This window comes from Pongo abelii, chromosome 2, assembly GCF_028885655.2.
Source record: "Pongo abelii isolate AG06213 chromosome 2, NHGRI_mPonAbe1-v2.0_pri, whole genome shotgun sequence".
Taxonomy (NCBI): domain Eukaryota; kingdom Metazoa; phylum Chordata; class Mammalia; order Primates; family Hominidae; genus Pongo; species Pongo abelii.
Window position 1 is genome coordinate 9,650,686 of NC_085928.1, and position 9,317 is coordinate 9,660,002.

Genomic DNA, 9,317 nt, shown 5'->3' on the forward strand with positions numbered 1-9,317 from the left:
CTGCACAGAACCGAGGGAAATTGATGAAAGAACGTGCTGCACAGAGGAAACAGCAGGCTCAGAGACAGCAGCAACCTGAGCCATGTGGCACGTGGCGAGGTGGGGCTGAAGAGAAGAAGCTGCATGCTAAGCATATCCTGAAAATGTCTTTCAAAGTATGGTTTTAGCCTGGTGATGTGGCCTTCTGAAGCATCAAAGGCAGAAGCTCTGGAAAGCTGGCCAGAGGCCAAAGCCAGACTTCCCCAGAAAACAGGATCTCACCAATGCTGAGATTGGTGTTGCAACATCACCCAAGTCTCCCTCCCTGTGTGGGCTCTGGTTGCGTGGCTGGCCCAAGGGTCTCAGAAACAGACTCCCATTGAGACCAACCGTTGAGACTCACTCCTTCCTCCAGACAGTTGCTCTGGAAGCGTTTCAGGCCCCAGCCTCTTGTCCTTTTGGGCCCCAAGGAAAATAGTCTTCATGAAAAGGCATGTTCTAGTACCAGGTATTTCTTTTCTATATTGTATGTAGTAGCAAAATATTATAAACAAAGTAAATGTCCTTTAAAAGAATAATTATGGTAAGTTTGAAATTATATCAAGACAAAGGCCAGGCATAGGCTCACGCCTGTAACCCCAGCACTTTGAGAGGCTAAGGCGGGCAGATCACTTGAGGCCAGAAGTTCGGGACCAGCCTGGCCAACATGGCAAAACCCCGTCTCTACTAAAAATACAAAAATTAGCCAGGCATGATGGTGCATGCCTGTAATCCCAACTACTCGGGAGGCTGAGGCATGAGAATTGCTTGAACCCAGGACGCAGAGGTTGCAGTGAGCTGAGATCGCAGCAGTGCACTGCAGCCTGGGCAACAGAGTCTTGCTCTGTCAGAAAGAAAAAGAAAGAAAGAAAGAAGGAAAGAAGGAAAGAAGGAAGGAAGGAAGGGGAAAGAAAGAGAGAGAGGGAGGGAGGGAGGGAGGGAGGGAAAGGGAAAGAAGGGAAAGGGAAAGGGAAAGAAAGAAATTATATCAGGACACAAAGCTACCAAAAATCATAATTTAAAAGAAGAGGAGTGTGTGGCAGTCTAGACTGGCCCTGAGTTGATCATTGTTGGGTAATGGATCTTGGGGGTTCATTATTCTGTCTACATTTTTGATATGTTCAAAGTTTTCCATAATGAAAAACTGTAAATAGAAAAAGAGAGATCATGGTCTGTCTATACTGTGGAATATGATGCAGACTTTGAAAAGAACAAAGAAGCTGTTTGTATACTACTTGGGAACAATCTCTAAGATATATTGGTAACTGAAAAAATAGGGTGCACACTAGTGTGTGTATCATGTTTGCATTTATGAAAAATGCACTCTTTCTATATATGTGCTTGTATAAGTATAGAATAGCCCTACAAGGATACATAAGAGATGGGTAACAGCAGACACAAGAAGTTCCCAGGGCTCAGCCCTCCAATTTTCTCTCTATGTGTTTACTCCCTGGTGATGTCTATGTCTCTTGGCGTTACAAGCCATTGACTCCCAAATTCAGGTTCTGTGTGTGAGCCTGCAGCTAGGAGCCTCCCCCTCCTAATTGCAGGCTCACATACACAACCTGAATGTGTAATAGGCATCTCAAATTTACATGTCAAGGTCAGAATTTCCGGTTTTACCCTCCACTCCACTCCCATCACAGTGAATGAGAACTGCATCCTCCCAGTTTTTTAAGCAGCAAACTGGCTCAGTTCTTGACCCCTCTCTTTCATACACCACATCCAATTCATTAAAAAATTCTGTTGGTTTTACCCTTAGAATCCAACCCCCTCTGAACATCTCTACCATCAGCACTTGATCTAAGCCATCATCTCTAACCTGGATTACTGCAACAGTAAAATTCACCCTTGTTGGTGTACGGCTCTGTGAGCTTTGGCCAATGCATAATATCAGGTAATCACCATCACAATCAAGATACAAAACAGACTCATAACCGCCCAGTGCAGTGGCTCATGCCTGTAATCCCAGCACTTTGGGAGGCCAAGGAGAGTGGATCACGAGGTCAGGAGATCGAGTCCATCCTGGCTAAAACGGTGAAACCCCGTCTCTACTAAAAATACAAAAAATTAGCTGGGCGTGGTGGCGGGCACCTGTGGTCCCAGCTACTTGGGAGGCTGAGGCAGGAGAATGGCGTGAACCCGGGAGGCGGAGCTTGCAGTGAGCCGAGATCGCGCCACTGCACTCCAGCCTGGGCAACAGAGCAAGACTCCGTCTCAAAAAACAAACAAACAAACAAACAAAAAACAGACTCATAACCCTCAAAAAAAAAAAAAAAAAAAAGCCTTTGTGATCAACCCCCTCCTACACCTTTAACCTCTGGCAACTACTTATCTATGTTCTCTGTCTCTACAAGCTTTGCCTTTTCCAGAACATTATATAAGTGGAAGCATACAGTAGGTAACCGTTGGGGTCCAGCTTCTTTCATTTAGCATAATGCATTTGAGATTTATCCATGTTGTTGTGTGTAACTGCAGTGTGTGGTCTTTTTTATCACTGTGTAGTATTCCATCGTATGGATGGATCATCATTTGGTTGCCCAGTCACCTGTTGAAGGGCATTTGGGTTGTTCCCAGGTTTTGGCTATTATAAAGCTGCTCTAAACACTTATGTACAGGTTTTATGTGAACATAAGTTTCACTCGGGTAAATACCAAAAGTGAGATTGTTGGGTCATATGGCAAGTGGGTTTTAACTTTATAAGAAACTGCTAAACTGTTTTCCAGAGTGGCTGTATCATTTTACATTCCCGCAGCAATGTATGAGAGTTTCAATTGTTCAGCATCATCAATTGTATTTGGTATTGTTGAGTGTCTTGTTTTTGATTTTGTTTTAGAGGTGGGGTCTTACTCTGTCGCCCAGGCTGGAGTGCAGTGGCATCATCATAGCTCACTGCAGTTTCAAACTCCTGGGCTCAAACCATCCTCCCACCCCAGCCTCCTAGGTAGCCTAGCCAATTTTTAAAAATTTTTGTGAAGATGGAGTCTCATTATGTTACCTAGGCTGTTTTGTTTTGTTTTTAATTTTAGCTTTTCTTGCAGGATGTGGTGGCTCATGCCTGTAATCCCAGCACTTTGGGAGGCCAAGGTGGGAAGATCATTTGAGCCCAGGAGTTGGAGACCAGCCTGGGAAACATAGTAGGGCTCCATCTCTACGAAAAATACAAAAATTAGCCGGGCATGGTGGCACATGCCTGTGGTCTCAGCTACTCGAGAGGGTGAGGTGCGCGGATCCCTTGACCCAAGGAGGTCAAGGCTGCAGTGAGCCATGATCGTGCCACTGCACCCCAGCCTGGGCAACAGAGCAAAACCTTGTCTCAATTATAATGTTGGCCTTTCCAATAGGTGTGTTGTGGTATCTCTTCATGGTTTTAATTTACTGAAGCTGCTCTTTTACTAGGACTCCCTGCATCTGCTCGTGTTCTCCTACAGCCTGTTCTGCTTACAGAAGCTGGAGTGAGCCTTTGTCTCCTCATCTCACTTGGAGGAAGAGCCACAGTCCTTACAGCAGCACAGCGGCAGGCAAATTGGGCCATGCACACGCACAGAGACACAAACACACACACGTGTGCACACAGATGCACACACACACACACACACACACACACACACGGACACACATGTGCACATGCACAGAGACACACAGATGTACGTACACACACGTGCGCACAGCGGCAGGCAAATTGGGCCATGCACATGCTCAGAGACACATGCGTGTGCACACACAGATGCACATGCACACATGTGCACACGCATGAGACACACACGCATACACGCATACACATACATGTGCACACAGTGGCAGACAAATGGGGCCATGCACACACATAGAGACACACAGACGCACATGCACACACCCGTGCACACGCACAGAGACACACACACAGATGCACGCACACACACATGCTCACAGCAGGGGGCAAATGGGGCCATGCATAAGCACAGAGACACGCATGCACACATGCACATGCACACACACAGACGCACGCACATGCACAGAGACACACACACGCACACATACACACACCATGCTACCTTCCTGAACTCATCTCCTGTTTTCTTCTGGCTCCAGCCACACTGGCCCCCTTGCTGTTACTCAAAGCCCCCAAGCATGGACCAGAGCATTTTTCTTCCCAACCTCTAAATGGCTCACCCCTCACCTCCTCCAAGTTCAACTGTCACATCCTGCATGAGCCCTGCCCTGGACAGCCTCTCTAAAAGTGCAGCCCCCCTCCCTATTCTTGATCCCCCCTTATCCTGCTCCAGTTTTTCCTTTGCACATATCACCTTTGAACATACGTGTATGGTTTATTTCCTTATTATGTTCATTCCTCATTATCTGTCTCCCCGTGGGTTTAGCACAGTGCATATAGGTGGTGCTCAATAAATGTTATCTCCAGGGAGGGGAACAGGTTGGCTGGAGGGAAGACAGGAAGGCATTTTACTTGAAATACATTGGCATTTTTTGAATTTTAAATCATGTGAAAGTATTACCTATTCAATAGATAAATTCTTTAACATTTAAAAAAATGTCCTAAAGGCACCAGTGGGACTAAGATTCCTTAGTTTGTAGTCCCCAAGGGAAGAGTTACAAATGCTTTATCACTGTCACCTGTGGATAGACTGACTCCTCACCGCCCCCCAGCCCACCCCGCCATGCTCCTCTCTGTTTCTCTCCCTGTGCCTGGTGACCCTGAACGTGTGCAATCCTGCACACACACCGTGCCCATCCACTCCACTCCAACACTCACCCGCGGGCTACTTCCTTGGGCTGGCACGCCCTCTGGAAGCTTCCTCGGACCTCTGGGGGCTGGATTGGCTACCTCTATGTCATGTTCTGCATAGTCATGCTTTTTGAGGACAAATGACAGAAACTCCCAGTGAAACTGACTTAAGCAAAAAAGGGAACATGCTGGCCCATGGTGTAGTGAAAAGCACGGACACTGCTTGTGTCCAGTCCTGCTCCCAGCAGCTGGAAATTGTGGAGCCTTGGTCACATTACAAAACTGCTTTGTGCCTCAGTTCCTTCATTTGTCAAATGGGGCATAATACTTCCTAACTCACAGGGTAGTGATGATTTTATGAATTGGTATGTCTATAGCACTTAGAGCAATTCCTGGTATATTAGTAAGTGCTATATCAGTGTTTGTGAATTTAAATAAATAAACCTAGCTAAAAAGTCTGGGGGAAGAGCTTGCTTCATCCAGGGGCTCAGATGACAACATGAGGACACTGACTTTGTCTCTTTCTCTCCGTTCCTCCTTCCTCTGAGTTGTCTCCATTCCCAGACAGGCTCCCCGCTCACAATGACAAAGTGGCTGTCAGCAGCTCCACAAAGTCCCCAAATCAAGTCTCCTTGGCCCTGATTAAGTCATGTGCCCCTGCACCAAGAGAGAGATCCAGTGCTGTGCCTAGCCAGGTGTGGGTCATAAGCCCACCCCAAGAATGGGGGGAAAGAGGGACCAGGGGATCCCCTACAGGAAATGGAGAGCTGTTCCCAGCAAAATGCAGGTTGCTTCACGCCTCCTGTAGTGTACTTTGTCTCTGTCCTACCATCCCTCCCACTAAGCCGAGTTTGCTTTAGACCAGGCAGGTGCTCCAGAGCTCTTCCCCATCCCGGTAGCTGAGGATGCCTGGAGAGCAAGAGCCTCACCTTGCATATCTTTGATAGCCCTGGGCCTGGCACACGCAAAGCCCCACAACTGCTTCTTGAAGGCACTCACCCCCAAACCTGTAGCCCACGAAGACATCCTCCTCTGCAACAGACTCCCTGGGCCCCCTACAGTTCCACAGGCTGGACACAGTCCCTGGGAAAATTAGTGACGGGAAACAGCCTGCAGAACTGTGATTATTTGGGATTTGTTCTTCATGTTAATGCGATGCTGGTTCTTTTCTGTTTCTTTAATGCCATTTTGTACTAAGGTAGTTCAAAGTTCTTTACAAACAGCTAGTAATTAATTCAACTTCATTAAGGCCAATTAATCCAGGATTAATTATAAATTTGCCCAGAGGAAGTTATTATACTTTGCTCTTTGATTTGAGTTTTGGCTTTAAAGAGTCTTTCAGGAGTGAAATGGAAATTTCCCTTTTCTCTGAGGGTATCTACCTTGCCAGTAATTGTGTTAACCATGTGCCTTCCTCAATAGGTCCCATGCTAACCTCTAAGGAGGCTGCCACCCAGGTCAGCTGAGCTACATAACATTCCAGCATTAATCAGATCTGCCAATGCCACATTTAGCCGGGGGTCAAGGAAGCCTGATAGAGTGACAAGAACTCCTCCATGCGAGTTCAAATCATGGCTGTACCTCATGCTGGCAGTGTGACTTCACCATCTCTTCCACCTGCAAAACGGGCATCACAGTGTTTCACAAGATCATTGTGGTCGGTAGTGGTCAGCACCTACTCCCTCTTCTTTTGTAAGAGCTCCTCAATTCTCCTTGGAAAGTTCTCCTCTCCTTTCTTCCAGGTCTCTAGGGGGCTGACCCCAGTCTCAGTTCCAGGGATGAGCCTGAGACTCAGTACTAACCAAGCAGCATGGTCCATCCTGCTGGCCGCAGTGACTGGATTGTTAGTGAACCTAACAACCCAAGTTGGCCTAGTCACAGCCAACCCCGGCATATTTCCCAGGGCAAGCAATACGAAAGTGTACTCTTTGCCACTGGACTGAAATCTGGGGCATGCAGGCCTGGGCTATGATGGGACCTCAGGAGAGGAGCCCAGCCGTGGCAGAATAGTGGCCCCCCAAAGATGTTCACATCCTGGAGCCAATGAATGTGTTACCTTCCATGGCCAAAGGGACTTCACAGATGTGATTAAGATAAGGGTCTTGGTGGGGCACTGTGGCTCACACCTGTAATCCCAGCACTTTGGGAGGCCGAGAAGGGCAAATCACAAGGTCAGGAGTTTGAGACCAGCCTGACCAACATAGTGAAACCTCGTCTCTACTAAAAATACAAAAATTAGCCGGGCATGGTGGCCCACGCCTGTTGTCCCAGCTACTCGAGAGGCTAAGGCAGGAGAATTGCTTGAACCCGGGAGGTGGAGGTTGTGGTGAGCCAAGATTGTGCCACTGAACTCCAGCCTGGGCAACAGAGCAAGACTCTGTCTCAAAAAAAAAAAAAAAGATAAGGGTCTTGAGATGAGGAGATTATCCTGGAGTATCAGGGTGGGCCTGGTGTAATCATGAAGGGAACTTATAAGAGAGAGGCAGGAGGGTCTGGGCACTGTGGCTCGCGCCTGTCATCCCAGAACTTTGGGAGGCTGAGGTGGGTGGATCACCTGAGGTCAGGAGTTTGAGACCAGCCTGGCCAACATGGTAAAACCCCGTCTCTAATAAAAATACAAAAATTAGCTGAGTGTGGTGGCATGCGCCTATAATGCCAGCTACTCTGGAGGCTGAGGTGAGAGAATTGCTTAAACCCGGCAGGTGGAGGTTGCAGTGAGCCAAGATCGTCCCTCTACACTCCAGCCTGGGCGACAGAGCAAGACTCCATCTCAAAAAAAAAAAAAAAAGGAGAGAGGCAGGAGGGTCAGAAGCAGAAAGATGACATCATAAGAAAGACTCAACTGGCCATTTTTGGCTTTGAAGGTGGAAAGAGAACTTGAGTCCAGGCATGTGGGCAGCCTGGAGAAGGCGAGAAAATGGATTCTCCCCCAGAATCCCCGGAAAGGAACATGGCCCTAACAACACGTTCATTTTAGCCCAGTGAGACCCATTTTGGACTTCTGGCCTCCAAAACTGTAAGATTATTGATTTGTGTTGTTTTAAGCCACTAAATATGTTATGGCAGCAATAGGAAACCAATATAAACATTTAAATAGAGTGTCAAATCTATGTTCGTATTATTGATTAAATGGATGGCTCCTAATTCCACCCCATCTCATCAGAGCTCTCTGCAGGGTCTTTACCAGGCTTATTCCACATCCTAGACCCAGGACCACAATTTGACAGTTAAGATCTTCACCAGAAGAGACCTCAGTGCCTGCCCTCTTGTCAGACCGGCTGCATTCGTCCAAGCTACCCTGATTGACCTCTGACCCCACTACCATGTGCTCTAGACAGGACCCATGGGAGCTCCAGGCTTGGCCACATTCCCAGGCAGACTCTGGGAGTCAGCGGATGTGGCCAGGTTTACCCATTGCGTTGGGACGTGTCTGCTGAAAGGGAAACACTGCTCCCAGCAGAGGACTTTATGGTGGGAGGCATGGGCTTTGCCCTTGCTAACCTGACCTCTGTCCCCAGCCCAACTTCCCGTCTGTAGGCTCCAAAGCAGTTCCTGTGAGTGCCCAAGGGTACTGTTTCCATTTAAAAAGTATGGCAAGTGCTCTCTTCAGCAGCACATATACTAAAATTGGAATGAGACAGAGACAGCATGGCCCCTGGGCAAGGATGACACACAAAACAAAAATTAATTAAAAACATAATCATGAAGGGGGAAAAACATGACACAATCTACTGCTAAGGCCAGGACACACGGAGAGAAGGCAACTATTAAGAAAAGAAAGCCGGGCACGGTGGCTCACGCCTATAATCCCAGCATTTTGGGAGGCCGAGGCGGGTGGATCAGGCCAAGGTGGGTGGATCAGGAGTTCGGGACCAGCCTGACTAACATGGTGAAACCCCGTCTCTACTAAAAATGAAAAATTAGCCAGGTGTTGTAGTGGGCATCTGTAATCCCAGCTACTCAGGAGTCTGAGGCAGGAGAATCGCTTGATCTGGGGAGGCAGAGGTTGCCGTGAGCCGAGATCATGCCACTACACTCCAGCCTGGGTGACAGAGTGAGACTCCGTCTCAAAAAAAAAAAAAAGAAAAGAAAAAAAGTCCATGTCTTCATACTCCAAGGTGCTGACACCATGTGTTATGCCCCTCCCAGTGCTAGAGTCCCTTGTTAAGATCTCATTTAATTATCTTAATAATCCTGTGAGTGTTGTCATCGCTGTTTTACAGCAGAGGGGAATGAGAGGTAACTTACTCAGAAAAAGCAGGATTTGAACCTGGGACATTTTGTGAGGTAAGGGTTACCAGGCCACCTGGAGCATCAGGACAGACCCCTCTGTTCCCAGATGAACCTTGGTTTATGTCAGATTTCCCCACCCTTGGTGATATGAAAAACCATCTTCAGAATTTCTGTGCTGTCTAGGGAACACCTATGACTTAATTACCATTTTTCTTTCAATTGACCTGCTTTTTTTACTTAATGAAGTATTTCCCCATACATAGAAAACCATTATAACTTACCAGAAATAGTCAGAAACCACAAAAATAAACACAATAAAAACAACAGTAGGCTTTCCAAAGAA

The 9,317-nt window shown here is 47.3% G+C and overlaps 1 non-coding gene across 1 annotated transcript; it reads left to right on the forward strand.

Moving 5' to 3' along the window:
• The first annotated feature begins 8,338 nt into the window (after window positions 1-8,338).
• LOC112132834 (U6 spliceosomal RNA) lies at window positions 8,339-8,441 on the forward strand. Its single transcript, XR_002914554.1, has one exon. It is a non-coding gene; the product is annotated as a U6 spliceosomal RNA (small nuclear RNA).
• The last annotated feature ends 876 nt before the right edge of the window (window positions 8,442-9,317 follow it).